The 24,027-nt window shown below is 42.0% G+C and overlaps 1 protein-coding gene across 3 annotated transcripts in view; it reads left to right on the top strand.

Annotated features, from left to right (window-relative positions):
• The window catches only part of rhbdf2 (rhomboid 5 homolog 2), a 79,467-nt gene that overhangs the window by 11,342 nt on the left and 44,098 nt on the right, over nucleotides 1-24,027 (top strand). The window contains exon 1 of one of the 3 annotated variants that reach the window (XM_062970636.1): nucleotides 7,321-7,339. The exons of the other annotated variants lie outside the window; for them this stretch is intronic. The gene's annotated coding sequence lies outside the window, so the exon portion shown is untranslated. Of the gene's footprint in view, nucleotides 1-7,320; nucleotides 7,340-24,027 lie in introns of those variants that run through there. 3 annotated transcript variants of the gene reach the window in all.

Here is a 24,027-nt window from a genome sequence, read left to right as displayed (position 1 = left end):
ATCTCATTAATTTTAAAGCTTGAGGATTATATGAACTTATCCACAGTTTATATGGGGGACAAAAGGTTTGCATGTGAATCCATTTATTTACACTTGAAATAAGCTATAATCAGCAATTGCTTTACTACTTATGAATGATGCTTGCTGAATAATAAGTGTTTCTACTTCATAAGCCTTTGGCCTACTTATTAGCTTGTCCTCTACTGACTTTCCAGGACTATGGAAAAAAATTGTTCTTGGATTTTTTTGATATTTTATGCTATTTTCAGGAAATCTCATGTTGTGACGATCGCATGAAGAATATTTGAATATTGTTAGAATGGATTTAAAAGCCACCAACCTTTTTCTGTACTTCTTCTTTGTAATTTAGAGGTTAAGATTTCATATTGGAAAGAATCCAATACAATTGCCAACATTTATAAGACAACCTCTTACAGCATTCTTACATTTGATGAAGTGAACTGTTGTCCATGGAAACTAAAATAATAATAAATGCATTTGCTTTTAACTTTGATTTTGATTCTACAGACTATTCTCCTTATTTAATCATTTTATTTATGTCATCTTTCTCCCAAAGTGCAAGCCAGATCACAGATAAAATTAGTTAAAAGACTGCAGTTTTTAACACAGCCTCTAAATTATTGAAAGTTTTGTAACTTTTCCTCCATAGCACAACTTACACTAGGGAAATCCGTCTGTAACCCTGCTCTCTATATAAAATGTAACTTCCCACTTTTTAGTAAAAGCAAATGAGCATGCTTGACAAGTTTTCCATCCAGTTTAATGATAGCTACAAGTGGTAATCAGAATTAACGTGGTGTAAAACTGCATCTGGCTAAGCACATATATTCAAAATAGGCAGTCAGTGTACTATTGTTCTACTCATTTTAACTCTTTTAAAATATATTATTGAAATTCTTTAAATTTAAATGCCTGCAATGTAATTAGGCAGCAGATATACCAATTAAAAATGATGTCATGCTCGTAAAAATGGAAGAGTTAACTCAAAAGGTGCATTCCCTTTTTTCTCTTGCAAAGATCAAAACATATACAGTAGAGTCTCACTTATCCAACACTCGCTTATCCAACGTTCTGGATTATCCAACGCATTTTGTAGTCAATGTTTTCAATACATCATGATATTTTGGTGCTAAATTCATAAATACAGTAATTACTACACAGCATTACTGCGTATTGAACTACTTTTTCTGTCAAATTTGTTGTATAACATGATGTTTTGGTGCTTAATTTGTAAAATCATAACCTAATTTGATGTTTAATAGGCTTTTCCTTAATCTCTCCTTATTATCCAACATATTCGCTTATCCAACATTCTGCTGGCCCGTTTATGTTGGATAAGTGAGACTCTACTGTATATAGATGATGTGTCTTCCAAAACCCCTGTGAGTACTTCTTCAAAAAATGAAAAGAAAACCTACCTTTCTTCAGAGAAATGTTACTGATTGACATTTGATTAATTCAAACACATATGGCTGGATTTTGGAATTTCTATAGTCAGGTTGCAGCCCAGAGTGTAAGACAGAAACACAATCACAATCTTAAGTATGATTGTATTTCTGTCTTAAACACACTTGATGATAATAGGTACTTACTATTAGTATTGTTCCATGTTAGGGACTGACTCAAGGGGAAAATCAGCACTTTAAGATTCAGGAGTGGAGTATATTATTAGATTGAGCAGAAATATTTATTTAAATACTCCACCATGAAGAGAATCTGGCATGCATGCTGAAAGTCTATGGACTACCTGCCAGTAAAACTCAAGTTTGTATAGATTTCTTCCAAAGCTATGTAGTGGCTGCATTTGAGCAACAGTCATTAATCTTTTCCTCTTCAACATTATTGTGCATAGCCACCTGACATGGGATGTAAACAGGGTGGGCAGCCGTACTGCTGGGTCCTGCCAAAAGTTGTGGACCAGAGCCATTGACCTAGGATCCCAGGTGCAGATGGTGACCTTGTTGTGGACCTGATTTGCTACATTAGTTGTCTCGGTTCAGCTGGAAACTGGGAAGCCAAAGTTTAAATCTTCACCTTCTCATCTGCCAAAGAAAGGGAAAGACAGAATGAACAAACTCCACAGTGTATGTGGCAGCAAATTGTGTTTTGAAATGAATACCTGTACATAGCTGGTTAGGTGCTAAATCTCTCTCTGTTCATGATACCCCTTCGGAGCAGTGCTCAGGCACATCTGGGCATGTCCATTGGAAATGGCTTAAAATTCAATACAGTGTTCCCTCACCAGTTCGCGGTTCACTTTTCATGGATTCGCTGTTTCATGGTTTTTCAATAAACTCTAAAAGACTATTATAAATCATAAAAAATGACAATTTACAGCCTAAAGAAGGGAGGAAGGAGAAGCCAAAGGGAGAGAAAAGGAGCCCAAGCAGCAACGGGAGGAGAAGGAGGCGATTTATCAACACACAATTGGTTGATAAAGACTTAAAATAGTGTATAACTACTAAAATAATGTATAAATATTAAAATAAATATTGTGTCTCTACTTTGCGGATTTTCACTTATTGCGGGTGGTCCTGGAACCTAACCCCAGCGATAAGTGAGGGAACACTGTAATCCATAGTAGGGAATGGGCTTGTATCTGTTGGAATTTTAAAATATACTAACCTATTTTGACAATAAAAAGTTGTGTTACTTTTAAGTGTTGTAAGTGCTGAGTCACAGTTACAGTGATCAAGCATGAGGAGAATGAAAGCCTGAAGTTAGGTTTGTATCAGGTGTATAAGATAATGCATGAATGGAACAGTGCATCATGCAAGTGTATATAAAAATATCAACAGAATAAGTTGGTGTTGGGTGTGATGATGATGTATGCTGAATTGGAGGATTCTGCAACAAAAGATAAAGCCTTCCTATGCAAAGAAGCTTCTGCATTTGCCATTTGTTGCAAGTATCACTCATAGTATAGACAGTACTTTAATACTGCTTAGAGGATTGAGCTTCAGGTGGAAGAAATGCCTGACAGTATTCTGCTATCTCAGATCAAAACTCATTTGTTAAATCTACTCATTTGTCTGTTATGCTTGCACTTTTAAAAAAATAATCAAATTTATTGATTTTCCACTGAATAGAATTTAACTGGGATACCCTGAAACAAATATGGTCATATGTATTTGAAACTGACCAGCTGGCCATGCTGTTTGTAGCTGTTCTGTGCTTCTGAGTCACAAATGTTAAAAAAAAAGTTCCTAAAGGAACAGTTCCCACATGAACATTAACATGGGGACTAGAGATGCATCTACACTGTAGAATTAACACAGTTTCTCACCACTTTCATAGGAGATATAATTTTACAGGGTATTTCATCTTCTCTGCCAAAGAGTGCTGGTACCTCACCCAACTACAGTAGAGTCTCGCTTATCCAACGCCAGCAGAATGTTGGATAAGTGAAAATATTGGATAATAACGAGGGATCAAGGAAAAGCCTATTAAATGTCAAATAACATTATGATTTCACAAATTAAGCATCATCTAAAACATCATGTTTTACAACAAATTGACAGAAAAAGCAGTTCAATACACAGTAACATTATGTAGTAATTACTGTATTTATGAATTTAGCACAGAACATCACAATGTATTGAAAACATTGACTACCAGTAAAGATAGAATTGCATAAAATGAACTTACAGTAACAACATTGTCGGAAATTAAATCCGTAAAAAGTTCAGTCCTGTGAAGGTAGACTGCCTTGGATAATACAGAACATTGGATGAGTGAAGGTTGGATAAGCGAGACTCTACTGTACCATGATTCCATAGCACTGAGCCTTGGCAGTTAAAAGGGTGCCAAACTGCATTCATTCTACAGTGTAGGTGCACTCCAGGAAAATTGTAACTTTTTAAGGGGCTGCTGTCCTCTTGGGGTTAATCGGTCTAAGGCTCTAGGCCACCAGTGGGAAGGGTCTCACCTCTTTTCTCCCTTTCACACTTTTGCTACTACCTTTTCCCTCACTATTTTAACGAGCTGTCCACAGTTAGAGGACTGCAGCTTGATTGAGTTTGAATTGATGTTTTATATGTTGCATGTGTTTTATTTTATTGTCTTTTATGCTGTGTTCATTCTTATGTTGTTTTTAGGCACCTTGTGCTGTCTGTAAGCCTCCCCAAGTCTCTTCGGGGAGATGGTGGCAGGATATAAGAATAAAGTTTTTTTTAAAAAAAATTCTGTCACTTCTTTTTCTCCTTGCCTAGCAGGATGCTAAAGTATGGCTCAAGGGCCAGTTTTGTGTTTTGGGGCTAGGTTGATTTCCAGAAAACAACTCCAGAAGTGGTCAAAAGGCTACTTCTGGTTTCAAAATATTTTAAAAATATTAAACAGTGCAATAGGGCCCAATGACTGATTTAAAGGGTGGATTGTCATTTCTGGAGGCTGTCAGGGAGGCATGTCACACGTTTCGAGAGGATAAGGCTAGGAAAAGGCCTGTCTGGCATGTCTGATGAGCCTGAAGTGACAAAAGCCGCCTTGAGGTTGTTTGCCTCTGTTTGAGTGAAAGGTCTGAGTTGATGAGGTTTTGGAGAGGTTTATATAGAATTAGTCCAGGAGCCATGTGCTTTCTGAGGACTACAGGTTGCCCACTCATGAGGTAGGTTGTTGCCCATGATGGCAAGTGGCTGGTTTGGATATGTCTAAGCATGTATCACTTGTCTCTATCACCATGCCAATTCCAAGTAGTTTCCTTCTAAAGCTTGAAGAAACCTTCAAGCATATTGCTTCTTGCAGGAAGCAACATATAGCTGTGCATCTAAAATCTTTGAAAATAGGGTCTCCATTTTGTAGTTGTCTAAGAAATTGTCCGGGTTCTCAGAAACAGAGAGCATCTTAACTGCCCAGCCTGTGGCTAACGAGTCGGCTGACTAAAGGGCAACTCCTTGGAACATTTGATAAAATGAACTTGCTAATATGCTGATGTTTTTTGCACTCAAGGAAGGAGGTGTTTGCAATGATGCGTGTGCTTATGTGTGTTTGGAAAATCGTTTTCAAGGGATCAAATGGAACATGAGTTTGAAGGAAACTCCGCTGCTGTGAAGCTCTTGGGATATGTTTGCCAGACAGCCTTTTGGGTTGAAAGGATTCTTTTCATCAGCTGGGCACTGTGCACAAGACTCCCTTTGCTGTGCGTAAGGGCTCGTAATCTTATGTGGTAAGGAAAGAACTCCATGGCAGGTTTTTGGAGAAAAGATTAAAAGCATGGACTAGCCCATATTTCCTGCCCCCTCTAATGTTTGTCCTTTCATGACATTTTAATGAGCAGTCAGCCGTTGCTTTTAACTTCAGCTTGTATGTGAATGATGCCTTATTGTAGAGCAAGGCTAGGGAATTACAGCCTGTAGACCACATTTTATGTCCCCCCAAAGTTTTTAAATTCCCCTTTTAAAAAAAAGTGAGGCCATTTTCAGCCAGAAAAGGGCAAAACAGCTTAAAACAACAGTAATGTACTAGTTTTCCTCCCATGACCTGCAAGTTCTCCACAATGTATAGTCCGCCCTCCACATTTGCAGGTTTGACTTTTGTGGATTCACAGATTTAATTACAATGTCCCTTCTATGAATCTCTAGGTCCTTCAGTGCAATTCTCTGGTCAGCTTCCAGCAGAAGTTGGCCATAGTGTCATGCTTTAGGGTGTAGAAATCTTAGAGGAATGTTCTCTTTGGTCAAAAAATATCAATTTTATATCTATTTTTCTTTCTTTCAAGGGGTCCTGTGCCCCTAACCCCAGCAGATATGGCAAGCTGATGGTATATATCCCCAAGATGCTGAAAACAAAGCCAAAGATGATGTTAAATCACTTCCAGTCATGTCAGAGATACCACTGTGACTACCATGGAGGCAGAAAATATCCCCTCACTTCCCATCCCTAAATAAAGCATTATACAACAAAAATGAAAGTTTTTAAAATCTTCATCTCCTTAGTATGTAGGTTCTCATAAAGGCATTTGTTCCAAAGTGGGTCACTATACTGTCACATCACTTCTTAAGCACTTTTTCCAGGACACATTACAACAATAGGAAGTTCAGTCATTTCTGGAGAAATGTTGTTCACACCTTATATATGACACTGAATAGTTCAAACTCCTTCAACTCTGAGTGGGAAGTTAGTAACTACAGTAGAGTCTCACTTATCCAAGCCTCGCTAATCCAAGATTCTGGATTATCCAAGCCATTTTTGTAGTCAACGTTTTCAATATATCGTGATACTTTGGTGCTAAATTCGTAAATACAGTAATTACAGCATAACATTATTGTGTGTTGAACTGCTTTTTCTGTCAAATTTATTGTAAAACATGATGTTTTGGTGCTTAATTTGTAAAATCATAATCTAATTTGATGATTAATAGGCTTTTCTTTAATCCCTCCTTATTATCCAAGATATCTGCTTATCCAAGCTTCTGCCGGCCCGTTTAGCTTGGATAAGTGAGACTCTACTGTATATTAAATTAGCAAAGAGAAACTGCATTGTGTAAAGTGTGTGCAGGCCTAATGAAATCTTTGACTGTCTGTGGCACACAGAAGGAAAGAGAGGTACTGGCCTGCTTAAAGCATCACCCAAAGTATGTAGAAGCATCCAAAATTTTTATAGTGTATATTTGACCCACACAAGCTCCTTGAGGCACTGTATGTAGTTCTTCCCTCTGTCCTCACTCCCTGCCCCATTTAACCAGAGGCGGTTCAACCACCAGGCCAACTAGGCAGTTGCCTGTGGCACCACCTTGTTGGGGGCGCCATTGAGGCAACTCCTGTCTCCTGTGGCCTGCCTCCGTAAGGTATTGAACTGCTTTTTCTGTTGATTTGTTGTAAAACATGATGTTTTAGTGCTTAATTTGTAAAATCTTAATGTAATTTGATGTTTAATAGGATTTTCCTTAATCCCTCCTTATTATCAAACATTTTCGCTTATCCAACGCTTTTATTTTTCAGTGATTGGTTTGGGGGAGGGGGGAGCGCCAAAATTATGTTCGCCTACATTTGAAAAATACCTAGGGCCGGCTCTGCATTTAACCCTCACAACAACCCTATGAGAAAAGGTAGAGAGCTTACAACTGAGGCAGGACCACCCTTTGAGAGTCATAGTTGAGTGAAAATTTGAACCTATGTCTCTCCAGCCATTGCAGAACCCTCCTAATCACTCTATATGGCATTTCAGTTTCTACTCTACTTTGGAGTCAAGGATTCAAAAATTCTTTAAGTGGCTCAAAAAAGGAACAATAAAATCATGCAGGATGTTATAAGCAGAATAGAAGAAAGAGAGCTGTGGTCAGTGCTGGCAATAAAACCAGATTCTTTCTCATTAAACACCAGAGGTAAGCTTTAATGAGGCCCCTGCAGTTTACAGGCATCGCTCAATGATTTGGAGAAAGGCGGAGAGTTTCAAAGACTAACAGTTTGATCTCAAACACTCATATGGTTTAAAACTCTGGTTTCAATTTATTTTTTTATCATTGGATCATGACTCTGGAAACCATTGTTCCTTCCCTGCTTGACCATGAAAACCCACTGAGTCATCTTTAAAAAATCACACACTCTCTGCCCCAGAAAGCCCTGTGATATTGTCACCTTAGGGTCTTTATAAATTAAAACTGACTCAAAGGTGCACAACAACAAAGATTCATGCGGAGGTCTTTGGGCAGCATTCTGGTTATGGGTATGTAGTCCGAAATAGACTGGCATATCAAGATTCGAATCCCTGCTCAGCCATTGGGCAAGTCATGTTCTCTCAGCCTCAGAGAAAAGTTTAGCAGAATAAAAAGAATTGAGTAGTAAGAAAAGTCTTGAAAATGGGACCAAATGCCGCTTGATTACTGTGTTGCAATCCTCCTTTTCTAACTGGTTTTACAGCATTGCAACAACTCTGCCAGTGCAGTGGCAGTCGCACATGAGTTCCTCTCTTCCTGGGAAATCAGATAATGTTCTGGAAACCTCCTCTTATTTAGTGACAGGAAGCTGACTGGGCACAAAAATGTCATTGTGCAAACAGAGTATCCTGGGCTCTTGGAGGGAGAGGGGAAGGGCAGAGGCAAGAGAGAGCTTCATGTCCGGCAAGACAGTTGTGCATTTGCCTGTTACATCCCATGCTTCATCTAAAGAGCTGTATGGATTACTTGCAAGAAATGTCAGTAACTGACTCGGTTGCTGTGAGCTTTCCAGGTTGTATGGCCATGAATAAACCTCTGAGGATGGCTGCCACAGATGCAGGCGAAACGTGAGGAAGGAATGCTACTGGAACATGGGCACACAGCCTTGAAAACTTACAGCAACCCAATGATTCCGGCCATGAAAGCCTTTGACAACACAGTGTCAGTAACTAGTGGACTATGCAGGAACTGATGAGAGATTTCCTGGGAATAAAGTGAAATCTACCCCCAGGGATTATAATATCTGTTTCTGTGACTGGCTTAGTCTATGCATCTGTTTGAATGACAGTTCTGTAAATTTTATCTTAATCAAAGATCTATTGGTGGAGCAAAGGGCAGGATTCTAGCACATCCCCTGCAGTATACCTGTCTCTGTCTATGTGAGCATTCTGTCAGGAACTATGCATTTTGGCACCATTCAGCTTACTCGTGCCTCCTGTCATCTGAGTCACCCCTGTAAAAACTTGTTTTTTTATTGGGTGATTGTAACAAATATATAACTTATATTTGTCATTGTCTTTATACTTGTGTGCAAAACCAAAGGTAATGTTTGTATAGTTTGAACATCTCTTATTCGGAAATCTGAAATCTTCCAAAATCATCTCCATAGGTGGCTGAAATAATAACACTTTTGCTTTCTAATGGTTCAGCACACACAAACTTTGTTACTGAGCAAAAATATTTAAAATATTGTATAAAATTACCTTTAGATAGTGGTTCTCAACCTGTGGGTCCCCAGATGTTTTGGCCTACAACTCCCAGAAATCTCAGCCAGTTTACCAGCTGTTGGGTTTTCTGGGGGTTGAAGGCCAAAACATCTGGGGACCCACAGGTTGAAAATCACTGCTTTCAGCAATGTATATAAGGGGTATATGAAACATACATTAATTCTGTGTTTAGCCTTGGGTCCCATCTCTAAGATATCTCATTATGTACATAAAATAGATGCTCAGTTAACTGGCACTCAAGCCATTAGAACTCTCAAGTAGCTAGAAAAAACTAAAGAAAAATTAAAATAATTTTAAACTGAAATGTTAAGTTTTTTTATTTGTCTTCATTTTCTTTTAATTACTATATTTCAATAATATCAAGTCAACACAGAATTTGTGATATGATATAAATATGGGATAAGGTATAAGTTATGCCTGTTTTTACCAGTAAGTCTCAAGCAACCAGAAACTATATTTATCTAACATCTATCAATTCCCATAGGTGCCAATTAACTGAGAGTCTATACACAAATACACATATTCTGTATTTGCATATATATATATCCAATCACTTTGGATATTGGATACTGAACCAGCAATGTTTTTGTTTTTTGGGTGTTTGCCAGTTACAATAAAATTTTGACTTACGGACAAGCAGTTCCCAAATTATGATGAAGCGGTAGGGTGGGCTCCTGAATATCTGCAAGCCTACCCATTGAATCTGTTTAGTATTATAAATGTGCATGGGTCCTCCCATTAGGAAACAGGTGTGGGAGACTGCCTTCGTGTTTGTCCTTGTCAACGGCTTTGCAGCCCAGGATGTCTGTAAACAGCCAGCACTAATGGAAATTTCAGTTGTGGTGGCTTCTCCCTCCCCCTGACAGAGAGCCAAGCAACAGCTGTGAGGCACCCACAACTGAGTCCTCTGCAGGCCTCTGCATCTGCTTTCTCACTTTCCAAAGAGTGGGTGTTGCCTGGCATTCCCCTGTCAGATTACAACTTCTTTGCACTCCACACAGTTGTATGTCCCCTGTTCCACAATATGTCGAGGGAATCCTGTGAACATTATGAGTCTGTGATAGAGGAAACTGGCGTATTTACACGTGGTTTTGAAAGTAATGTCCTTCCACTGACCCCATTTCCTTCCTCTTCCCCGGTTGAAGCAAATAGACTTTTGTGGTGGTAGCTCAGTTCCTAAACATTGTAGGTAAGGAGAAGTAGAGTTACCACATTTCTGAAACAAACAGAATATTGTTGGGAAGCAAAGGAGTCATTTTGTGTAGATATACACACTTATATGTCTTTAAGTGACATGGTGACCCTATGAAAATCTCAGGGTTTCTCAGGGTTTTCTTTTCTTTGGCAAAGGAATACTCAGAGATGGTTTTGCCACTCCCTTCCACTGAAACACAGTCAACATAGCACTGAATATCATTGTAGGTTGTACTGATTTGTTATATGTAGGGCAGAGTTAAGATGTACAAATTTTCTTAATGACAATTTTATACTTATAGAGTACTTTTGTTTGCATCCTTCCTAATTAATGGATGCTGTTGGATTACAGGTGCAAGGATGTAAAATGTGGAATCTGGCAAGAAGCTATTGTTTTCAGTTTATTTCAAGATGTAGGACAAATGTATTTCTAATTAGGGACTGATATATGGGATCAATTTAGTTTGCTTAAGTGTTGGGACACCATTTAACAATTAAGTAAATAGGTTTCTCCTACTAAGAACTAACTGATGACGCTTCTGCCATACCTTAGTATTTTAAAGTTGACTGAAAAATTGAATTTTTATTTCATACCTGAATGATTCTAGATTTTAAAAGTGCACAGGTAATAAGCCATTCTCCTTCTCCCTCGGCCCTAGTCACTGTGCATAGTTTTGAAATTCTAAGCCTCATCTAGGCAGATGTGACATGTTATTTTCCAGAGTCATGTTGTGTTGTAGAATTTCCACATATTCAGACCTCTAAAGTAAACTCATCATCTGGAGAGTTATAAAAATAGCCAGGAATATATAGTGTCTTAAATGCTCTGGGAAAAGATTGAATAGTTGAACTATTTTTGCTGCTTGCCCAGGGAGGTATCCTACATCTCTGTGTACAAACCAAAGAGTGGCAGCAGTAGTGGTGACAGATTAATATGCTGTCATCTTAAGGAGGAAGCATGAACTGCCAGCTTCCTTTTGACTCTGGAGAAGTCTTGTTTTGTTATTGCCTAGCTTTCGTGGACCTTATGACCTAAAATGCTTACAGGAGGGGCAGCTTCGGAACATCCCAGACACTGATGGGAGTTCAGGTCATCGCTGATTCCAGAAAATAGTGAAAAATTCTACCTATGTCATAGTGTGGTGTAGAAATCCCCCCAAATTATTGCACACTTCAAAAAGTACACAGATAAAAAACCCAGGAATTTACAGTGATTTCCAAAATACAGTGCACTTGCATCAGTCAGGGAATATGTTTACTAAAAAAAAAAATCTTAAATGCTCATGGCTAATTTATATTTGCATTTTGTCACTACATTTTAGGGAGTGTTTCACGGCTCCAATAAAAAAGTCAGTAAATGAAAGTGTATATTCCCTTGTGAGAACTGGCATGATGTAGTTAATGGTTTGAGTGCTGGACTATGAATCTGGAGACCATGGTTCTGTTGTTGTTGTTGTTATCCCCCTTAGCCATGGAAACCTATTGGGTGACCTTGGACAAGGCACACTCTCTCAGCCTCAGAGGGAGACATCTTGCCCTTGGTCGGCCTCTCTTCCTTTTTCCTTCCATTTTCCCCAGCATCGTGATCTATTCCAAGCTTTCCTGTCTTCTCATGATGTGGCCAAAATACTTCATCTTTGCCTCTAGTAGCCTTCTGTCCAGTGAGCAGCCGGGCATTATTTCCTGGTTGGATCTTCTTGCTGTCCAAGACACTCTCAGGATTTTCCTCCAGCACCAATGTTCAAAAGCATCTATCTCCCTCTGCTCAGCCTTCCTTATGGTGCACCTCTCACAACCATAGGTTACTATGGGGAATACCATTGCTTTAACTATGTGGACCTTCATTGCCAGTGTCATGTCTCTGCTTTTCACTATTTTATCGAGGTTGGCCATTGCTCTCCTCTCAAGAAGTATAAACGTCTTCAGATTTCCTGGCTGCAGTCTGCATCTGCAGTGATCTTCGCGCCTAGAAATATAAAGTCTGTCACTGCCTCCACATTTTCTCCCTCTAGTTGCCAGTTATCAATCAGTCTGGTTGCCATAATCTTGGTTTTCTTGATGTTTAATTGCAGCCCGGCTTTTGCACTTTCTTCTTTCACCTTGGTGATAAGGTTCCTCAGCTCCTCCTCACTTTCAGCCATCAGAGTGGTATCATCTGCATATCTAAGGTTGTTAATGTTTCTTCCAGCAATTTTAACTCCAGCCTTGGATTCGTCAAGCCCCGCATGTTGCATGATGTGTTCTGCATACAAGTTGAATAGGTAAGGTGAAAATATGCAGCACTGCCATATTCCTTTCCCAATCTTGAACCTGTTGTTCCGTGATCTGTTCTTACTGTGGCTACTTGGTCTTTATACAGATTTTTCAGGAGACAGACAAGGTGACTTGGTATCCCCATACCACGAAGAACATGCCACAGTTTATTATGATCCAATATAAATCATTAAGACTACAGTACTATATACAGTTGCTAGGAGAACATCCCATTAAATGTAGTGAGTCTTTCATTTGAGTGCACATGTACAGGACTTTCCTGTAAGAGGACTCCTTTTAAAGGCTTTCCCTCCTCCAGTTGGGATTAAAGTTCTTGACCTCAGCCTCTACCACATGTTCACAGTTAGCAGTTACTCTGTAGTCATCAGGACAGGAACTTTGAAGTAAATCTCAATGACTTAGTATTTTGCCTGAAATTGCTTCTTTTTTTTTTTTAGAAGTGTGAATATTGGATATAAAAAGAGGAAAGAATATTTCAGCATCTTTTTAGTCTACTGGAATTTAGACTACTCTTTTTAATACACAGAAACAACATTGTTGGTATTGCTCTGAACATTGCCCTGGGTAGCAATCATATCATGGATGCTAGTCTAAAGCTGTATGGAAGCCCAGTAAGAACTTGACCTGTCCTGTTGTTGGCATTCAGGATTATCTGAGATTATCTCTGTAATTCATAGGTTGGCATGCATTCAACCTTATTTTATTAGCTACAGGATAAGTATTGTCATGTGCTGCCTGTAAATCTGCCAGACTGTATTTGCGTGTCATGGTTGACAGAGACAGCTTTATAAATCTGGGTGGGAAGTTAAGCCTTCAATAAAGTTTGGCTGTGCAGAGGTCATTATAAGGGTGGCACATTCAGATATGGTTTCTCCACAGCCTTGTAATTGTTAAAGCAGCCCACATAGTCCAGAAAGCATTTTTCCAAGAATGGCAAAATAGTTTGATAACGTTATCCTTGGAAAATCATAAATTGGAAGGACATGCTTTAGAAACTCAATAAACATGGCAGAATTTGTCTCCTGACTGTGATGGCCTTGATCTGTGGCACAGTGTGCTAATAAGCTTTTAAACAATGAAGTCTCAACATGGTGATGTCTCCTTTTGGGTTGCTGCTTAGTGAGTCATGGTCCCCATGGTGAAGGAATCAGTGATGTGGGCAAGGAGAGGGATGGTTTACAGGCGCCCTTTCACATACCGTGCAATTACGGCACTATGATTCCACTTCAGCTGCCATGGCAACATCCTCTGGAATCCTGAGATTGGCAGTTGAAGGAGGGGCATCTTAAGTTCTCAGCCAGAGGTATCCTCTGGTTCTTTTGATTCCATAGGATGCAATTATGGAAGCTAAAGTGGAATCGTTGCACTATAATTTTGTAATGTGAAAGGGGCCAAGGTAAGAAGAGTCTTGGTTAGCGAAAGTGCTCTTGACTCAAGTTTCTAGGTACAGCTAGAAAAGAAAAAAGGGAGCAAGCTGGCCATACTCTGGTAAAATGAGTCAACTAGCTTATTACAAGATCTCCTTGTCAGTGCCACACACATGGCAGCTGCTATTTTGAGCTTCCTGGCCTTTTCCTAACAACCTAGCCTTTCCCTTTGCTCCTGTGCTGAGATAAGATTCACCTCTCGGCCCAGCTAGGTTTTGTGTGGGGAAACACCAGCCTTGAAAGGACAATTGGACTTCAGTATGTCATTATCAAGTGCTTTATTGGTAATTTTGAGAACCAATCATGAATCTCACAGAGTGATGTTGGGACTGTCATTCCCTCTAAGCCTGGCTTAAGTATTTTGAGACAATGAGGATGAAGAGAGACACGTTTGTCTCTGTGAGCTCACTAAGGACAGCAGAATATAAAAGTAACAATATCAACTGCTATCTGCAGTATTTAATGGTACTCCTGGGATGGATGGTGCAGAACTGAAGGGGGATTGTCTACTGACGTTTTACGCAAGCATACTGTTGGGCAAGCCAGGGCTTTTTCCACTCCAAAGTAATGACTTTCTCGAACAGTTGCCAATCTGATATAGCAATGAAGGAAACTCTTTTGCGGTGCATAAATATTGAGGTGTGTGAAGCTTTGTCTTCCCTCACCCCGTAGATGATGGATGCTTCCTAAAGAAAAATGAATGGATTTACTGTTCATTTCAAAAAGCACAAATTACAACAGAAAATAGTATACAGAACCAAGACAAGGGGCAATACAAATCACCTAAAGCCCCCTCCCTCCCTCCCTCCAATGTAGATTTATTTCTAAAAGATGTCTCAGGCTACCTGGCCTGAAGGAGTGTGTATGTGTGTATATGTGGCTGTTGGTTTATGGCAACTATGTGAGTTTTCATAGAGTATGATTGGCCAAGGAAGACATAGTGGTCTTGCCGGTTTCTTTTCTGGAATATAGTTACAACACCTGGTATTCATTGGCAGTTCCTCATCCAAGTATTAAGCAGGCATGATCCTGCTTACTCTTCAAGCTAAGATTGGATCTGGTGCTTTTGGGGTATTTAGGCAACTTAGTATAACGAAGTTAAAATGCTGTAATAAGCACTAGCAGTCCTGTATAAGCACTAGTAGGAACTTTTATTTCTGTTTCTGGAGATTTTCAGCTCATCTGTCATGGAATCACTAGGGAGCCGCAGTGGTACATTGAGTTAAACCCTTGTGCTGTCTGAACTGCTGACTTGAACGTTACTAATTTAAATCCGCGAAACGGGGTGAGCTGCCATCTGTCAGCTCTGGCTTGTAGGGGCATGAGAGAAGCCTCCCAGCTAACACATCCGAGCATGCCCCTGGGCAACATCTTTGTAGACGGCCAATTCTCTCACCCCAGAAGCGACTTGTAGTATGTTCTCAAGTAACTTCTGACAAGATAAAAAAATGGGGTCACGGAGTGTTTAATGCTCCAGACATTAACTTTTAAATGGAATTTAATTTTGTCAAATCCCTCCTTTTAAAAAGCCATGAAATTCTCTGTGTCTGTTTACAATGGGGAAGATTTTTTTTGCCTTGCCATTTCTTTTTTTTCTGTTGGAGGGGAGTGATATATCGGAAGAACGTTCTCCTTCCTGTGAATGTATGTAGCATAAAATACAGGTTACGGGAAGGCAAAGTGGAACTATGAAATGAACAGTAGCACAGCCCGTTGCATTCTAGAAGTTCTCTTCCTGTTTTTAACAGGGAAGGTAGGTAGTTACTATATTCTCATCTGTACGATTCTATAGAACTGCCTTCCCTGTAGCTGGCACTGCACTTATGGAATTGATTCCCAAGTTCCAGTATGTGTGTTTGAGTGTAAAAAAGACTTTTTATCTTACAGGAAATCTTGAACATACTCACTTGTGTAAGGTTCTCTGCTTTCCTAAGGTTAAAAATTTATTGTGCAAAATATAAAGGAAAGGGTAGATTATCTTGCCTGCGGTTCTGTGTAGCCATGGTAACCATACTTTGCATACCTGTGTGTTCACCTTTTAGAGTAGGGTTTTATTTCCTTTGAATTGTATGTTTCATTTAAAACATAGAGGAGGAAGGCAGAAGTTTCCGAATGTAAAAATTGAGATTCCAAGCACTTTGAACTTGTCATATAACTCGAAACATTTATAGTCTTGGCATGAATACGATTGGCCTGAGGCATAGCTCAAAGGATCCTTTTTTGATGATCCTCAGCTGCTGTCTCCACTGTAAAACAGCAACACTTAAATGAAGAGCAAAGATATTTGGAACATGTATCTAATAGTGATCTGTTTAAGTGTTCTTACATTACTTATAGTTGACTAGTACTGTGCTGCTAAGATAAATGTTGTGGAAGTTGTTTGTTTTCCTCCGACAGATTTTCCAGTCTAGCATGCATGGTTTTTAAATATTTTGAGAGTGACTAGACAGAAACTGTGTAATACTAATAAACATGTTGGCATACCTAAATTTATTATTTTTTTATTTATTTACTACATTTATATCCCGCCCTTCTCACCCCGAAGGGGACTCAGCACGGCTATTGGAAATTGGAAAACAGACCCATCTCTTTTTGTGAAAAAGCATACTGTGTAAGGTTTTGCTGGTCTAGCATGGTGCCATGGAAATAATCTCATCCGATTTATTTATGACTACCTTGATCTCTTCCTTTGTTGCTTTGCATGAACAAAAGAAGGTGTTGGCTTCGGCTCTGTTTAAATGTAGGAGAGCAGGCTCTCCAACCCCATATTGTCTCTTGTCACATTTCCATAAGCCCAGGATTACTTACTTTATGGCATTTCTCTTGCTTTTGTAAGGCTTAGCGTGTTACAGCATTGGGAGTTCTGTGGCTTTGTAGATATGGTTGAGCTGCAACTTTCAGTAGATAAGGCCAGTATTTCCAGTCATGAGGGATGTTGAGAATTGCAGTGCAATAACAACACCTTGACTCCTCCACAGTTTCCACACCAGCATATGGGATACCCTTGCACTCCTTTTTCTAAACCACAAAAATCCTTTCTCTTCGATTATAGTACAGCTATGCATTTTATTTAGCAAATTTGATATTTATTATACTTAATTTATTTGTAATCTTTGGTGCTGACCCCAAACATTTTATTACCTGAGGTGGAGTCCAAATGATGCTCACCAACTGGATGAAGAGTAGTATTTCAGAAAAACTTGTTGCACCATTCAAACACTATTTTCTGACTTTATTTTTCCTGCCCTCACCTGTCCACTCCATGATTTCAGCCATATCAAAACATTTGACAAACACATTTCGCACATACAACCCACATTATAACCAAAGTTAAAATAAATAAGCTGTTAACAACAATGGCTCAAGATCCTGAACCAGATCAAGTATCTGCCTCACCCCTACAATTTATACCAATCAACTCCATATATGGAGTTCTCAGTTGAGTTGCTTTAAATATGTTATTTTAACATACACTGGTAGGCTAATCAATAAAACGTACACTCCATGGTTTCATTCTGCAGTAAAACTGGTGGGTTTCCTATAAGTGAATTTGCTCTGAGTTTTAATCTGAACTTTAATGGTCCCAAACCTATTTTTGCAATAGGCTGGTTGGATAGTTCTTATAAAATTTGGAGCAAAACCTGAAGCTGATTCTTTATCCGATTGACATGAAAGCCACCAGCCTCTGGGCCATTTATGCCATGCCTTTCTATAAATACAAAATAGTGAACTCTTCCTTGCATTTATCACCTTGCTTTCAGAGTTTGATGAAGGGACAATGCTTGGTTTGTGTCTATATGTTTTATGTTTCTGACAATTCAGATTATGGCCTCCAAAAATATAAATAATAAACAAAATACATTTTTAAACTAAATGTCAAGTAGGCATAATGTGGAGGGATGTCTTCAACATGATGCAGCTTATGGTCTCCACGTGTTTTAATCAGGTCCAGTGTAGGCGTCTCAGGAAGTGTCAGCAAAATGACAAAAACAACTGGGTGTGAAAATTCTGCTGTATCCATAAATGCCTACTTACACAGTTCTGGGAGGAGGGGCACATGCATCAGAAGTGTGTGTGTGTGTTGAAATGTTAGCAGTGACATCACCGCTGCTTCATTTAACCGCACTGAAACTTCCAAAGGAGCCTTTCTTTCCTTTTTTGGTCTCTAGAGAGAAGGAACAAAGCTGTCTCCCTCTGAAAGTCTCCTTTGACAATCTGGTCTCTCAGACATTTGCTACTGCCACAGATAATGTTATCATCAGGAACAGAAGCTTGATAATGAGGCATATTGGACAAGGGGGGGTCTCGATGGAAAAAAGCAGTGCTGAAAGGGCATTGCACAACATAGAGGAACACATGTAGACTCACTTCCTGCATCACTTGTGACTAGTGGTCACTGTGGATGAGATTTCTATGAAAACTTCACTCTTTGTGCTGACAACTGATTCTAAAAGCAAAAAGCAGTTTTAATTTTGGTTGACTCTTTCTTTCTTTCTTTCTTTCTTTCTTTCTTTCTTTCTTTCTTTCTTTCTTTCTTTCTTTCTCCTAAGAAATTACCAGGACTGCGGAGTCACAGATAGGCATTTTGATGGTTTAGTTGTTTAAAAAAAGAAAATCTAACATGAGTGGTGTGCTTTTCACAGATATTTGCCATGTGTTCACACATTTGTGTATGTACCGAAGGCCGAGGTATACAAGAAATGTTCTTTCTTCGTTTGCATTCACACATATACTTTGTTGTAGTTTAAGTCATTTCGGACCTATGTCGACCCTATCACAAGGTTTTCTTGGCAAGATTTGTTCAGAAGAGGTTTGCCATTTTGACTGTCTCTGAGGCTGATGTATGACTTGCCCAAGGTCAGCCAGAGGGTTTCCACCTCTGAGCAGGATGAGATGGGTTGAAGCATGGCACCTCATTTTATTGTCCAACACTCAACCCACTACTCCCCTAACTGGGAAGAAATGGCACTGAAACTTACTTCCAAGTAGAATTGTGAAGGTTTCCTTGTTACTGTCTGTGTTCACTTGTAAAGCTAAACAAAAATGTGATGCTAGGTACATATTTTAATTATATTTTCATGTCTGTTTCAGTTTTAATAATTTTATTCATGTCTGTGTTTTATGCCCAAGGCACTGCACAGGTGCCATTTGTAAGCCACCTTGAGTCCCCCTCGGGTTAGAGAAAGGCAAGATAGAAATGTTGTAAATGAATAAATAAATAAATAAGCAGGGGAAAAAAACATGGAAATGCAGAAAGGAAATGCAAACTCCTCTCTTCTAGAAGGAAGCATATATCGATGTCTCGCATCTGTTTTTTTCTGATTTTTGGTTTGCTATTACATTCAAACCAGGAATGGTGGCTTAACAAACTTGTAATTTGTTAAATCAGCTAGCTGAACAGCTTTATAGTTGATGTGTTTAGCCATTGCCTGGGGTTATTTTAAAATAATGATTCCTGCTTTGAGCGTAAAGACAGGCAGGAATTGATCAAAATGAAAATTTTTCTTTTCTTTTTCTTTTCTTTTTTTGCAGAGTATTCTTACCTTATGTGTTATGTCTTTGTTATACTTTTAACTGTTAAATATAAATGTCACTAATAAAATTTTTTTTTTAATGAAAATTGAATGTAGGCTTAATCTTCCACGCAGTAATACGTAAGCCTAAATCTTTGTTCGATTGCTTGTGTACATAGCTTTAATACCAGAACTCCTTGAGGCAGTGGCTTTTCGTGCCAGTTTTAAAAGAAAACATACCTTGTGCTGACAGGGACAAGCCTGCCTGAGTGTGTTCAGGCAAGTCCTTGTCTTCTGGTGTCTATTAGTGTCCCAGCACTTGGTTTCAGTAACAGCAGTGAGCAGTCATGATCATCCATCTAAAACTCACAAGGCAGAATTTCATTCTGGGCACCAGTAGTGAAATAGGACTAAAAATGCTTGTAACTTTTTGGCAAGTAACTTTGATCGCTTCACTTCATCAGGATTTGACAGCTACGTTTAGTAGAAGTTTATTCTTCATCTGAGTTTATTGGCAGCATGAGGAATTTGTTCCATATGAAAGCAAATGACAAGTGCAGGACTTTGGTTTTTGTGGCTCTCCAGTGCTAGTTTCATACATTTATTCTTCAGCCTCTCCTTATTCCTCAACTGGACAAAAAGCATCCAGGGACCCTCTGCTGCAGACTGGGAAAGTATATTATATTCACCTCAGATACTTTTGCACCATGAGGCAGAGTGAGTTGGCTACCTCAAATAGCACATTTGGGGTGTCATGGATGAATTAGTTATTTTTCTTTTGTTGTTTGATAGGGAGAAATAGGAAAAGTCCTTTTTGTCACTCCTCCTGTTCCAAATGGAAGCCTTGATTTTTCTTCGTGTACTCTGTGAATGCACACTAATGGAGAAGCTGCGCCTGCGCAGGTTCCGACGGAAACTCTTCCAAGCTGAAGTTCAAATTTTGGCGGTAACCACGCCCCCCTTCCCAAGGGGCATATAAGGCAGCCCCAGGCGCGCGCTCCCCAGTTCCTTTTTTTCCGCCGCAAGGTTCACTTCGGACTCTTCGCATGTCTACTACTCGCTTCAAGCGTTGCACGCAGTGTGCTGCTAAGATTCCTGACTCGGACGGCCATGCCAAGTGCCTCTTCTGTCTTGGCGAGGCTCATGTGGTCAGTACCTGCCGTTTCTGCCTAGCTCTCACAGCTCAGGCCAGAAAGAACAGAGCCGCTAGGCTTAGAGCGGCTCTTTACGAAAAATCTCTCGCGCCAGAACCGACTCCGTCGACGTTGGGTACGTCGTCGTCTTCAGCCCTAAGAGCCATGTCGGCGCCACCAGCTAAGCCTCCGTCAGCTAAAGCCTCCTCGGTCTCGTCCAGGGCGTCCAAGACCTCCAGGGCCGCTAAGCCGGTCAAGCCACCGTGTACGGTGACGACGGCTACCGTATCGACCCGCTCCGGAAAGGTGGGGCCTTCCTCGACGTCGAGCTCTTTGGCTTCGGTGACCTCGATCCGCTCTCGTATCGGCTCCCCTCCGTCCTCCTCTGCTATCAAGATAGCTTTTAAGAGGGCTCACGAGGAGTCTCGTCGAGCGCAATCTGACTCAGCTGTGGTTCCTCCCACACCTGGCAAGTCCTTGAGGGTTGCATCCAAACAACCGCCAACAAAGAAACGGCTGACTCAGCGCTCCTCTTCCTCGGCTTCCTCAAGGAGAAGCCAGCCATCTTCCTCGGCAACCTCCTCGAGAAGATCCTCTCCAATTGTGCCAGCACAGAGGCCTAGAGATGTTTCTCAATCTCCATTGCACCCCCTGTCTGACGGGGAGCTGCAGGACTCACCCCACCACTCTACCCAAACGGTGGTCAGGGTGCCGCTGCCGGAGCCCCTTGCGCCTCCTCACTCGTCGCGCCAACAGCTCTTCCCTCCCACCTCGACACCGGAGCGTGGCAGACAAACGGCTCGCCTGGCTCGAGCAGCTCAGGCCTCAGCCTCCAAGGATCCTCGGCTCCCAACCCTCTCTTCCCGCGAGGCTATGCCTCCTCCCGAGACTGTGCTTTCTTCTCCCCCTCAGTCCCCCCAAGGGGCTGAGGAGGAAGATGTTGATGTTGACCGCCCAGACTCTGTCCTCTCGGCCTCGGTGGTCTCTCTCGGTCTCGACCTCTCTCCTCCCCACGATGCGTATGAGGCGGACCCGCCTTCTCCTACTGACAATATTCGTGCTTTCTCTGATCAAATGGTCAGAATGGCCGACGCCCTGGGTTTGGAGATCAAGCAGACTTCCAAAGCAGTGTCTGATCCGGTTTTCAAAAGGGTGCAGGCCCAAGCTCCGCCGGCCACGCTACTCCCTTTCCTGCCTTATCTTTTGGACGTTATCCAGGCCTCCTGGAAAACCCCTTCCTCCATTCCTCCGACCTCGAAGAGGATCGAGACTTGGTACCGTACCGACGATGATACCTTGGAATGGCTCAAACACCACCCCGACCCCAACTCTCTGGTCGTTAAGGCCTCTCAATCCTCAGGTCGTCAGTCGAACACTCCGGCCGACAGAGAAGGGAAACGCTTCGACGCCGTGGGTCGAAAACTTTACTCCGGAGCCCTTTTGCTTTGCCGCATGGCGAACTATGGAGCCTGCATGGGTGCCTACCAGCAGATTATCTGGGAGAAGGCACAGCCCTTCTTCGCTAAGATGTCGGACGAAGACCGCTCCGTCCTCACTACCCTCCAACAGGAAGCAGACTCGCTTGCTCACCACCAAATACAAATGGCGAAACATACAGGTGATACTGCGGGCAAGATGATTGCCCACGCGATATCCATCCGTCGCCACGCCTGGCTGAGGTCTTCGGGTCTCTCCTCATCTTCCAGACAGGTCATTGAAGACCTTCCCTTTGACGCGCTCGGACTATTTAACTCTGGTACCGATGACAAACTTAAGTCTAATCATGACTTTAAAATTCTTGCGTCTAAATGTGGCGACCAACCGCAACCTCAGCGCACCCGCTGGTTCCCGCACCGCTCCCGCCGCTTCCCGCCGCAATCTTTCAGACACCACTCTTTCAGGCGGCCTTCGGGCTCGAATAATCAAACCCATCACCAACCTCGTCGGGGACCTCATCCGCAAAAGCAACGCGGTCAAACCACCCCCGCTCCTCCGCAGGCTAACCGGCGTACCTGACGCCAACCCCTGCCAAAGCTCCTCGCCCGCTACCGATGCAGAGCCCACGCTGCCTCGACCCTCCGGCGCCTTTGCAGACCGCCTAGCCCCCTTCTACAGTCACTGGGACTCTATTACTTCAGATGCATGGGTTCTTCGCATTGTCCAAGACGGCTACGCCTTAGAGTTCACGGACCTCCCACCTACAGGTCGCATTCTCCACTCAACTCCTTCCCCAGAGATACTGGCCGAAGTCGAGGCCTTACTGGCCAAAGGCGCCATCCGTCCCTCCCCTCCCGAACTGGACCCTTTAAGTTTCTTCTCCAGATACTTTACAGTCCCGAAGAGAGGAGGCGGGCTACGCCCCATTCTGGACTTAAGAGCCCTCAATATATTCATTCGCCCTTCCAAATTCAGGATGGTCTCTATTGCCTCTATCCTCCCGATGCTGCAGCGGGGAGACTACTTTGCCTCCATAGACTTACGAGACGCCTACTTCCACGTGGCGATACGGGAGACGCACAGACGCTTCCTCTGTTTCAAAGTGCTCGACCAAACCTACCAATTTACCGTTTTACCCTTCGGGCTCGTTACGGCCCCGAGGGTCTTTACCAAGGTCGTCGCCGCCGTAGCGGCCCACCTAAGGCTACATGGCATCACGGTCTTTCCTTATCTGGACGACTGGCTTCTCGTCGGGCCCGATCCGGTTCTTCTCGAAAACCACGTTTCCTTCACGCTGCGTCTTCTGAAATCTCTCGGCCTCCAACTCAACTCCGAGAAGTCAAATCTCTCCCCGTCAACCCGAATCCGGTTCATCGGGGCCCTCTTCGACTCCGTCACAGAGACTGTTTCACTTCCGTTCGACATATTCCTAGCTCTCCGCCACCACATCGCCCTTTGTCGATCTGCCCGGAGAATCAGAGCCCGTGCCATCCAAGTCCTTCTGGGCCACATGGCCTCCACGGTTCTCACGACCCCGTTTGCCAGGCTGCGCCTTCGGGTCCTGCAAAGGTGGTTTATAGACACTTTCAAGCCATCCTACCACCACAACTCCAGATACCTGTCGATACCGAGGCTCGTCCGCCAGTCCCTCTCATGGTGGACGTCTCACCAAAACGTGTGCAGGGGCCTCCCATTTCATCCAGCCCCGCCGTCGCTAACCATAACCACGGACTCCTCCACTTACGCTTGGGGAGCCCACATGAACGGTCTAACGGTTCAAGATCTTTGGTCCCCATCCGAGAGGGCCAACCACATAAACTTTCTCGAGCTTCTCGCCATTCTCAAAGCCCTGAAAGCATTCTCCCGCCTCATCCGTCACAAGTCCATCCTCATTCAATCGGACAACCTCGTAGCAGTATTCTACATCAACAAACAGGGCGGTACGGGTTCGAGGAAATTGATGCTCCTCTCCTCCCGTCTCTGGGTTTGGTGCATAGCCCACGATGTACAGGTCTCTGCAATCCACCTGCCGGGCGCCCAAAACGACCTAGCAGATGCCCTCAGCAGGATGACATCTTCCTCTCACGAGTGGAAGCTCGATCCCGAGATCCTCGACGGTCTGTTCCTCCACTGGGGACGCCCTACTCTGGA

This window comes from Anolis carolinensis, chromosome 2, assembly GCF_035594765.1.
Source record: "Anolis carolinensis isolate JA03-04 chromosome 2, rAnoCar3.1.pri, whole genome shotgun sequence".
Taxonomy (NCBI): domain Eukaryota; kingdom Metazoa; phylum Chordata; class Lepidosauria; order Squamata; family Dactyloidae; genus Anolis; species Anolis carolinensis.
The sequence above is the reverse complement of the archived record's forward strand: the minus strand, read 5'-3'. Positions and strand labels throughout refer to the sequence as shown.